We start from the raw sequence: 12,607 nt of genomic DNA on the forward strand, positions 1-12,607 counted from the left end.
AAACATTGTATTATACGTATTACATTTAAATTGTATGACGTGGATAATACGATTACAAAAGATAATTTAGGTCTTCTAAAACCATCTACACATAGGCTACATCGAAATCGTGCATTCTAAATTAACTTATCATTTATATGAGTTCACGTTTATATTAGTTAAGTAGGAAAGTTTAAAATCATATATTAAATGTACTGTGAAGATTTGAATAATAATTATAACTTCTTTAAATCTACTTTTATCAGCACTAAACTACTGAATTTTGAAAATTTTCAATTATATTAAAAGTAATAATTAATATTCATGCTAATATTCACCTCTTGAAAATAAAAATTTATTAGATTTATTTTTCTAAAAAATATTACAAGTTGAAATGATTAAGGAAAATATACATTATTTCACGTTTAGTTTTGGTCATTTAATTATAATGTGTACTAGTAATATTCTCAGTTAATCAGAAGCAAAGAGAACGAACAGTTCCATATTTGTTTGAATTTTTAAAATAAGTTATCAGATCATTTATGTGATTAAAATTAAATTATGATGTTTTCAAATTTTTATATTTTATTAATAGAAATGCAGCGTTTACTTTACTAAACAAAATTATAATTTATTATCTATACAGTATAGCAAATACAAATTGCAAAAGCATGCTATTAAAAATAATACAATAATAATTAAATTGTTATTAAAGGACTAATTTGAAAATAATAAAAATAATTATATAATATACATTAAAAAATGTCTGAATTTCTTGAGTTCTAATACTAGATTTAGTTTTAATTTATATTTAACGGGAAAATTAAATACTCTAATTTCAACAAAAATATCTTATTTACTTATAAAATTTATAATGTACTGTATTTAATTCTAAAAATGTACAGAAAGATATTATAATAAAATTAAATTAAAGCTATATTGAGATTTAATAAAAATATACCCTAAAATGTTTAATTTGAGCAACCTCTTAATTATCTTTTATTTTTAGTTTTATGTCCCTAAAAGTAGTTTTCGTCTCTTCTAACAATTAGTTTCTGCTTTTTATTATGCAATAGTTTTGTGCAAATTCTCACGTAATTCTTATTATTCAACGATTGTTTTGTTAATTAATTATATTAAAATTAATTAACCTTCTTATTAATATTCTAATAAAATACAAAAATGAAATAAATCTTATAAAAAAAAACGAGAAAAATATAATACGATTTTTAGTAACTTTATATTGGAATTAAAGTTTTAAAACTTGATAAGAATAAATCATGCACTTACAATCCATATTTATTAAAATAGAAAATAGAAAAACAGAATATAATTATTCTAAGTAATATTTTATATTAATTTACTTGATAATTTATATGTGAAAGTTATTAAAAAATAAAGAAACATATAATAATTTAAGAAGTTTTCATTGATTTCTACCAATTTGTTTAACAATTATAAAATATATAACATTTACCAAACTTTGATCTTATCCAAGATGCATTTTATTCTAAGAATAAACATTTAGGAAATTTCAATTGTCTTCTTCAAGTCTACAACTCTAATGTAAAAAAAAAATTCTGGAACAATTTTTAAAAATTTCAAAACAGAGAAAGAGATTTACAGCATCCTTATTCTGTATTCGAGCACATGTAATTCAAATCTATGATAAATTTATTACTTTGAAAGATTAAAGAATAATAAATACAACACATTAGACATGTAAGATCTTTTCTCTACTTGTTTTAATTTTAAAATAAATAAGATCTTTCTTATTTACTTCTAAAAAATTTCTCAATGCCTTCGATTTTTTTAATACTTAAATTGTATTAACATATTTTTCGTATATTACAATTACATTTGAAAATAATGACCCTAACTTTTCAATTAAAATTTTGTTTAATGATTCAGTTAACGAAATGTCAATGAAGATGCTTATTTATTTATTTATTTTCCTGTAAAAATTTGATTTAAATATACAGAATGAGTCCCGACAAACAAAATCTAAACTTTCTTCAATTAGTTCAGTTTTAATATAGTACTGTAATATTAAAAATTATGTTCTGTAATTTATTATTCTAAAGAGTATGAAATTATGCAATCCTATATATGAAAGTTCAACTTTTGTGAAAGGATGGAAACTGACAAAACAGATGATCTGTTTGTTTGCTGAAGACACGTTCCAAACTTTCCAATATATATGTTTTGGCCATGTTACTATTCTTATATATATATAACTATTACTATTACTATTAACTATTATTATAGTTATAGTTATTATAATTATAACTATAACTATTAAGCTGACAACTATATATATATATATAGTTGTCAGCTTAACAATTTTTAACGTATTCTATAGTATTCTATTTTCGTAAAAATTCCACAAAAACTTTATTACTTTTTAAACTGATTTTAAAAAGTAATGTACTCACTATAGCTTTTTATTATCTGTTCTAAAATTTTTCAAAATCGTTTTAGAACATTTTTCGATAGAACTATTGAAATAACACAAACGTTAAGAATACAGTAATTGAACTAAAAAGAAATGTGATCACAAGCACAGATGAATTTTACTTATGTCCAAGGTAAAAGGTGGGAATCTTTCTCTCCTCTATCCCTTGACCAAGCCATTCCTTCTCCTTCGTGATCACTCAGTTCTCCGAATTCTTGACGATCGCAGATGTGGAGTTAATGGGGAGGGGTGCTAATGAGTAGCATATTTTAAACTCTGCTTACAACTATGAACATATAAAAAATAATCGAAATTGACGAAAATTTTTTGTTCTTATAATGAAAGTTATTCTAGTATAACCCAATTTCACATTGCAATACATGTTTCACTTAGCGATGATTATGAGAAGCTTCTTGGGAAGCCATGAAAATCAATATCAATTTAGTTTTGAAAATATAAGTGCTTATTAGCTTGTGCTATTACTATCAAAATACTAAGTTTGTGTAATAAATATTAAACATTATTGAATGCAATCGAAAATTAATTTTTACTGTTTTCACATTAAATATATGTCAAAAAATTATTCTTTTCTTTTTTTAATTTTTATTCTAATTGAAAAATAAAATCAATTTGATCAGACAGCCTGTTATTTTTATTTATTTCAGTTTCTAAATTTTAAAGTGATAAGCATGACCTTTAAAAATATTCATGAGCTTGAAATATGCAATAAAAATTGTTATGCTAAATTATTAAGCAAGAAACAAAAAACGTAACAAGAAAAACTATTTAATAAATACACAGTATTATATTTTCAAAATTATTCATAAATTGCACACCGATTTTTTTTATGGTTAAGGTTGCTAATTCTTTATGAATTCACTTTGTCCCACTTAATACGCTTATTAAACTATATATTTGCGTAAAACTGTTGAGTAAGCGAGAGGCTGATGTTCTGATATTGGTTAATTAATGTGAAAAAAGCGTCTTGAAAATGCGAACTCATATGGCATCTGTTAAATCTAGAATTATTGAAATACTTTTCCATCTGCTTCAATTCTTATTAAATGGAGAATCAACTCGAATAAAACCACTTGTTAGACCTAAATTTTCAAGGTAGTAAAAAAAAGTCATTTACTTCTTTGATAGTAGTGAAGTAACCTTAATAAAAGCTGGGCAGAATATTCTTTTCAAAATCTGGTTTATTGAAACTTATTTACGTCAAATCAAATTTTGAATTTTTATTTGATGCTGTCACCTTTGAGAAATCTAGAATGAAGTTTGTAGAACAGAATGAAGAAAGTAGTAAATAGTTTAGATCATGTGAACTGAAAAGTGAAAAAGACTATTTCTGAAAAAATAAAATAATGTTTACATTAAAAGTATAATTGTGACATTTTGCATTCATTCGCAGACATTTCATCGAGAAAAAAGCTTTTTGAATGAATTTCTGTAAAAGTTATGCTTTAGTTGAAAAGTGAGAATATGTTCAAAAAGTAAAAATTTTAAAAATATCAGAAGAATGAAAAACCAAAGAAAAAAAATACGTGCTCTTTAAATATTTGTTAACGCTTAATACTTGTGAATTATTTCAAGTATTGTTTAGTTTCTTCTAAGAAGAAACTAAACAATTTTCAACAGTCTTGTTTATTTTAGATTAGAATTATATTGGTGTCCTCAAGTCAATGGTGAAGTTTTTCAAGTCAATGGGTAATACATCAAAAAATTATCAGCGATAATTTTCAGGTTGTTGTTTCTGCTGGTGAAAAAAAAAGAAAGACAGGAAGACCACCAGAGTGTTTTTCTGATTTCTAATTTAAAAATTTGATTTAATTAAACCAATTAATTAATTTGTTTGTTTAGTAAGAGATAGTATAATATTTTGAAGTAAAAATTATATTTGTTTACTTGGAATTTTGTTTTAAAATAAAGAATATAGTTTTAAAGAAAGTTAAAATATTGAAGATGCAGCTTACGCCGAGTGAAAGAGGAGGATCTTCAATACTAAGACGAAAGAGTAGTGCGAAAATTGATTTGAAAGACGATTTGAAAAACTAGAAGACATATTTGTTAGTCAATGAATAAATATTGAAAAATTGGGTTCGGTTTATCAAATTCATTGAAGTACCCAGCAGGTGGTTTGTGACAATGCACAAAGCGCCCCTCTACGTTTCGGCCCCATAGGACCGATGGGTCGACATCGCGTCGGCGAAGACTGCAATGACTAATTCGTCAGGACTGACACAACTGTGTCTTCTCGGTAGACACAAACCGTTACGTTCGCCTTTACTCGCGAGCAGTCGTGAGCGGCGGTTGGACTCGGGATGGAGACCAATTGGGCACTTTACTTTAAAAGAAGTGCACTTTACAATTTGATTATAGAAAATAATACGCGTTTATTGATTATAGAAAATAATACCCGTTTATTGATTATATAAACTAGTTACACATATGCATTAAGCGAGAGAGAGTTTAAAAATATTCGCGCGTGGTATTTACCTGAAGATCGCTCGCTTGATTTGGGTCCTTTTCGGTGGAGACACGTCCTTGGTGGGTACTTGGGGTCACCGGCTATCGCCGGTTAAGCTTCTGATCGCTGGCTATTGGAGGAGCATCGACGGCGAAGTGTATCCGAATGTATACAATGACCAACCTTCCAGGACGGACGAACTCTTCTGTCAGGCGAACTCCCAGTCGCGTCATCGGACATTCTCTTTTATTTGGAGGTCCTCCCCCACGCAACTCTTGTCCTTTTTTGGTAAAATCGTCCTTCACATCCAACGGCGATTTTTGCATTTGATTCCTAGTGACACATTCGATGTGTCACCCCCAACCAAGGAACCAAGTCTGTGGGAAAGAATATAATCATATCCTTAGCGATTTTTTTTCCCCCGAAAAAATTTTGAATAAAATTTTCTTGTCAAGTCCGGCCTCTCACAGATTTTTATGAAGGAAACGTATTAGATGAATATGATGAGCAGTTCTGAGAAAAACACTTTAGTGAAAATCACTTATTTAATACAGAATATCAATAAAATAAAGAGTGAACAGTTTAATAATTTAAGACAAGATATTAACTCTATTCAAGTTACTTTAGAAAGATTTTATGATTGCTGTACAGAATTTCGATGATAGTGTAAAAAATAATACGTCACTAGAGAACATGCAAATGAAATATGAAATTATTGTCTTTATTAAATTTAATCAAAATATAAACTTAAAGCTGCGAATAATTTAATAATTAGAAATTACTTTTTTAAGCAAGGCTGTGGAGTCGTGTAAAATTCTACCGATTTCGATCAGGGCGGACTTATTAAGAAAAATAGGCCCGAAAATTCTGATGGCATCGCGTGACCTCAGAATAAAAGCTTCAATAAATAGAGTTATAATATAGATAAAACGTAGAAACTTTTATTCCAAAGACTCCCCTAAGTAATGACAGTCAATATATAAATATGTATTCGATAATTTTTAGTTTCCCGGATGTTATATATAACAGAAGAAATGTGTAGCAATCGGTCAAAAATGACCCCCTCCCAAATTTTTACATTTTTGGACTTTTGGACTTTTTACATTTCTTTGCTTATAACTTATAAACAAAGAAAAATAACAGTCGGAAAAGTAATAATATCGACTATTCTGATTACTTTTTTAAAAAATACAAAATAAAACGATTTTTAAAACTTAATTAAACATTATAATTTGACACGTCTACTTAATGTATAAATTCATATTTATTGACTTGTTTGATAATGGCAATGGTATTCAGTAGGCCTATAAATTTTCATTGGTTAAATTTCATATATAAATAAAAACAGTAAATACATTTGTTCATAAACAAATCAGTTTAATAAAAATGTTGTACGTAATATACGAGTATATTAGGTAATATATAAGTATGCACAAACATTAAACTAAGTCAAGAATGAGAAATATAACATTTAGACTGGTAAAGAAAAAGTTTGCTTATTTTGCCATGTTGATTAATTTATTATTTTCCAATCTAAATTTTCCATTCTAATTTAAATTTATTCAATCGAAATTAGATTTGCTATTGATTCGGGAGGATAATATAGTAGATATTCATAATTAATAATGAAACTAAAACATTTAAAATTAAATTTAAGAATATGACAATAAAAAGTATGTTTTTTTCTGTTCCTATTAAAACAAAAGCAGATAATGTTTTAATGTAGTGGGAAAAACCAAATAAAGTGACCAAATATTTAAAATATTCAAAAGTGATGATCTTTCAGGAAATCAAGCGACGTAAACAGTTGTTTTTTTATTACATTAATGCTAGAAAACTGGTTATAAGTATTTTTAAGAGATGTATTGATTTTGGAAGGGAAAACATATATTTTTAGTAAAGTAAAGAAAGATTTAATATATATAGATAGTTTTTGAAAGACAAAAGGACAAGTAAAAATATAAGTTATAAGTCAGATACAAAAATACTAAGGAATTGGATCTAATTACCTGAAATATTTAAAATTTAAGAAATAAAATAAATAACAAAAAATTCTTGTCTATGATCATAATAACTGACTAGATGGAAATTGCGGAAACTTGGTTTATATATCAAGAAATTATCAATGATGATTTTGAGGTTGTTGTTTCTGATTATGAAAAAATGAGAGAGGAAGACCACCAGAGAGTCTCTCTGATCTTCTAATTTAAAAACGTGAATTTAATTAAACCAGTTGAAATCAATCAATCAATCAATCAATCAACCAATTAACCAATTTATTAATTTTAAAAATTTAAAAAACTTGAGATTAAAAGAAATTGGTAAAGTTATTGAATTTAAAATTTTAAAATATTAAATATTGACTAATAATAGATTTAATTTCAAATCAGCAATCATTTGATATATATTAAATTTCAAGAATTATTTATTTACTATCTTTTACTAAAAGTAATTTTACTACAAACGAGATCTTTTAATCATATTGGGCGTTAGTTAATTATACTAAATGGTGTTACATTTATTGAAGATTTTAATTTTCTAATTGCGGAAGAAATGTATTCTAAATTTTATGGACCGAACGTTATAAACTTATAACACATGATAACAGCGAAACAAAAGACAACCACCATAATTTAGGAAAACGTGAGATTGATTATGGAAAATCAAATTCTATCCTATATTGGTTCAATAGGTAAGTAAATCTATTATTGATTATTTGATTTTCTCTAGAAAATTAGAGGCTATCTATATTACATTTTCAATCTTAAATGTAGATATATCGGACCATTTTCTGATATGTTTTTTGTTCCGAATCATAGATAAGAAAGAGTGCTTAAGATGTTTGCCATTCAAATTTACGAATGTATATTATAACTTTATGGAACATGAAAATTGAAGTTTTCGAAGGAAAAGTCTATGATTTGAAAAATCTTTCTATAAAACTTTTGTAAATTTTTTCAGTTTATTCAAAAAAGGTATAATAAATTTTACGAAATTAAATAAAAATAAAAAATAAAAAACGCTAAATATATATTTAGGAAGAACTTCGCTTAGATCAGGGGTGGCCAACCTTTTGCATACCATGCGCCAATTTTTTGATAGACGAGTTCACATGCGCAGTGGCGTACCGTGAGTGTTAGCAGCCCGGGGTGGAGAAAAATTTCGGCCACTCCTTATTTAGGTATTTCAATTTATAAGACGAAAATTCAGATTTGCCACAGAACAAGCAATGAAAAATGCGGTTGTAGTGTAGCTACCCGTATAAAATAGTTCTATATGACATCAGTGGTGTACAGTACATGAACACGAATGCATCGTGTAACGTACAAGCAAACAAAACAAAAGAAAAAAAAACGTCAACAGGTCGATTGCACCGAATTGTGTAAGAAATACACTTGCCAAGACACACTGTAAAAAATTAATTTTCTATGTAATATTCATAATTGCAATGAAGCCAAATCTGGCAATGTTGCTCGGAACCGACTGAAGCGCCACTTGTAGCCGTCCAATGCGCCAAGTTTGGCGCATGCGCCACGTTTTGGCCACCCCTGGCTTAGATAAATCTGAAAAACTACTTGAAAATTAAAACACTTTATAATAATTTAATATAATCTACTGTACAAATAATTGGCATTTAAACAGTTATCATTTTATAATAGGGCAAAATAATAAGTGTAATCGAAAAAACAATTCGTTAAGACTATCTATAATAAATAATATTTGTTTGATTAAAGTAATTGTTCCTAGTCAGAACAAATCCAAGAATATTATTTTTCTTATATACGGGTCTTTGTATTATATATTATTCTTATATAATACTATTCTTAGATGTCCATTTAAACATCTACCCAGGGGCAAATAGCACTCATTTAATGCTACATCTTTGTAGCATTACATGAGTGTATATATATGGTGCATGCTTATTCAAACGCTAAAATAACCGAAGGGAATCAATTTAAAAAGATTTGGCATGACCTAAAAATAATTGTAAATGATATATACAAAATTTCAGAAATTAATACATAAAAGTGACCTTTATTTTGTTCAAAACGATCGTCTTCAGCAGCAATACAAAAATTTAGATTGTCAAGCGTTTCGTTATGGACGACACTTGGTCCTCGTTCTTGTACTAGTGTCATCGTTTCACAGGCCAGTCACGTGTCTCTCCAGTTCTTCACATCACGCAGCGCTGCTGGGCACGCATCATACATCGAAGAATTTAGGCGACTCCACAAAAAAAAGTCCAGAATGGTCAAGTCTGGGAGATGTGGTGGCTGTGGAACAAAACAGCCAGATAAACAATACAGTGAATAGGACAATACATTCTGTTGGCTGAATTGTCTTATTCAGCGGTTATCAATCCATTCTGCGAGCCACTGACGCATGTCCGTCCGGGAATGAGGTAATTTCTGTTTTGTTGGGTGGCATGGTAGTATAAAAAAACATATTCATTTTGCCGCTAGTGTTTGTAGTTTCGGTTGTCATATTGCAGTGTTTTCGAGTAATGATGAATCACTTTCTAAACAAATAAACAAAACTTATTTAATAACATATATATTATTTATTTTTGAGTAAAAATTCCTTTACAGACCATTTTTAATTGTGCAATTCATAAAAGTATTAATTTAAGATTTATTTTTAGGTTATTACAATTTATTATCATTTATATATTTTTATTCTGAAAGAATGTTATTTTAAAATAAAATAGTTTTTTTGAACTCATTTTAACAATTGATTATTTTTTAAATTTAAAAAATGCAAATATTCTGTATATTATTTGATCACACATACTGTATTTAAGACATTTCAAGTTGTTTTCATTGATATGAATATTTATATTTTTATTCTAGGAAACACTAAACTGTATGCAGAGTTTAATGCAAACTGGTAGAGGAGAAGGTGGTATTATGGAATCCCATTTTCATTTTAGTGAATTGTACACAAGGTATCATAACTACACCCACATTTTTGTGCGAAAAGTATTGGTAACTATTAAACTAAATGTTTCTAATTGGATTTTTCGTTAGTGTAACTATAATTATGGTTTTTGAAGGCTTTTGTACAAAAAGTCAGAAAGTAGGCTTAGAGAAAATCGGGTGGTAATATGAAACCTTACTGTATATTTTCAAAAAATGCTTTAATATAGCCAAAAACAAATAGGAAAATACAAAAAATGTTAAATAATTACAAAATTATTTACTCCAATGTATTTTATCGCAAAAATGCTTTTATAATAGAAAAATATGACCTCCATCAACAATATATATTTCAGCAGCTCTTTTTCGATATTCTCGGGAAGAACTGACTTTCTACCTAGTGTCATTTTCACAAATTGCTCTGGAGGAATGTCTGCTTGCAAATAGAAAGTTCGGAGGAGTTGAGTTCCATATTACTGTAAAAACACCAAAGGAATCCGTATTTCACGCATCGCCATCTTGAATTAACTTATGTCCGTCAAGACCAAAATTTAAAAAACGTGAACATCACACAGATTAATGTGTATCCCTAAGTCTCTGGAATGGAATACATGCACCAGTTAACCTACAACTACACAATTTATATTTTAAAAATAATTAAATTCAATTAGCATTCAAAACTTTCGAATTTTGAAAAATACAAATTTGTTGATTCACTACGGACAACTGTTTAACTGCAGTGAAACGGGTTTTCTACTTGCTATGGATGTCTGCCTAGTTCAGTTCAGCCACAATCCGCTACAGTTCGCCTTTATTATCAGTTCGAAATGCAGTGGTTCCATAATACCCGCAGTATTCCATAATACCACTTTTCCTCTATAGTTATTCCATGTATGAAACCATCGAACTAACATGGTTGGTGTTTAGACATCGCATGCATCGCAACAGCATTCGAACAAATCAAACAAATCCATTCAAAGAGGTTTTTAAAATTTAAAGATTCAACTTTTAAAGATAAAGATTCAAATTTCAAATCAATAAACATTTGCTTATAATTAGCATTTTTGATTTGCTATAGAAATTTAATTATTCTTTTTTAGAATTTTGTGATTGCTTACTTAAATTAAACTTCTAATTACAAAATTAATTAAAAATTTCATTTATGTTTGTATGTGTTTTGCGTTTTTTCTGTCAAAAATTTCACATCTATGATTGACATTGGTTTTTGAATTCAGTATTTATACTCATTCTTGATGAAATATTTCTTTAGCTGTTTTAAGATCTCAAAATAAGCAACTTACAATTTTCAAATAAAGTTTAATTAAATCGACCTAGAAACTGATCCGTAATCAGATTTTACAGGTGAACAAATCCTGGATAACTCCACTTGACCAGTTGGTGAAAAACAAACCTACGAACAACTACCAATGTTCAGTGGTTTTATCAACTCGGCCACTAGTGGACAAAATCAAAATCTAAAAATTCAAAGAAATTAATTAATTCGCAGGAAATCAAAAATGATGATAATGAAAGTTGAACATAGTGTAGAGAAAATATTTGGAAAAATTGTCTCCTTTTATCGTTGTTTACATTTATGAACTCATTTTCATATCTTGCTAAGCTATCACTCGCCATTAGGTTTGATTATAAGAGTTATATTTATTTTTTCACTATAACTATCCATGTAGAAATTTGTAATCGAATCTGCATTAATCCATGTTTGGCATCACTAGCCCAATGCTGGTAATCTGCCTCGAGTCAACGTTTCAATTGATAATCGACGTGTAATGCTAAACGAACAGTCGACACATTACCGCTAGCCCTATATTTGAATCCAACATTGGTCAGATGTCTGCTAACAACAATGAGACAACGATCAATGCCAATGAAGTTCAATCGACACAGTCCTATGTTATCCCATATGTAATCTGTGTGTATGTTGTCAGCAAACAATGATGCAAGATCGGTAATGAATATTGTTACAGTGTCGGCATTGACGTTAATAATGATTTTCACAGCATCGGAATTGCCATCCGACATTATCATCAACTTTAAAACGTGCATTGATTTCGTTAATATTGCAATGAGGACATTTCAGCATACGAAATAATGTGTCCGAAAGATCTCCTATCTTTTATTATTAAAATATTTTTAAAAGAAAACAGTATAAATTATACTATATAAATGAACTTGTTGAAAAAGTTAAACGGTGTTGGCAAACTTCAATCTACTCAAATGGAAAACTTAAAGGAAATGGTTGTGAATTACAATTATCCAATATCTGAAGGGAAACAAAAGAAACCATTAACGAAACATATTAAGAAATTTTTAGGTGTTTTAATGGATTCTAAGCATAACGGTTTACAAGTTTTTCTTCCTAACAGATAGGGTGAGATATTTGGACTGATTGTTGTAAATGGGTTTTTTCTGAATTTTATCTGTTACCGCTAAAGCTCGAAATCCGTTAATGTGTACATTACCTCGCTAATCTGCAGATTAACTAGGGTGATCCGTTAAAGCTGCTAAAATTGTTCAATTTCTCAAATCACCTAGGTAATTTGCAGAGTATCTAGGTAATCTGCACATTAACGGCTTCCGTATCGTTAAAGTTCAAAAGTTTGTTTCTTTCACTTCCTTTCCCCACTCCTTCTTTTTACGTAGATAAATTTAAATCCTAGAATGCAAGCAAGCACCGAATTGGTGAGTAAAATCAAGAAAAGATTCTTCGCAAACCTCTTTAGCGAAGATTTAAAATATAATACGTAGTGTTTTAATAACAAACCAAAGTAT

Source organism: Centruroides sculpturatus, unplaced genomic scaffold, assembly GCF_000671375.1.
Source record: "Centruroides sculpturatus isolate CEXI.00-Female unplaced genomic scaffold, Cexi_2.0 scaffold129, whole genome shotgun sequence".
In the NCBI taxonomy this organism is placed as follows: domain Eukaryota; kingdom Metazoa; phylum Arthropoda; class Arachnida; order Scorpiones; family Buthidae; genus Centruroides; species Centruroides sculpturatus.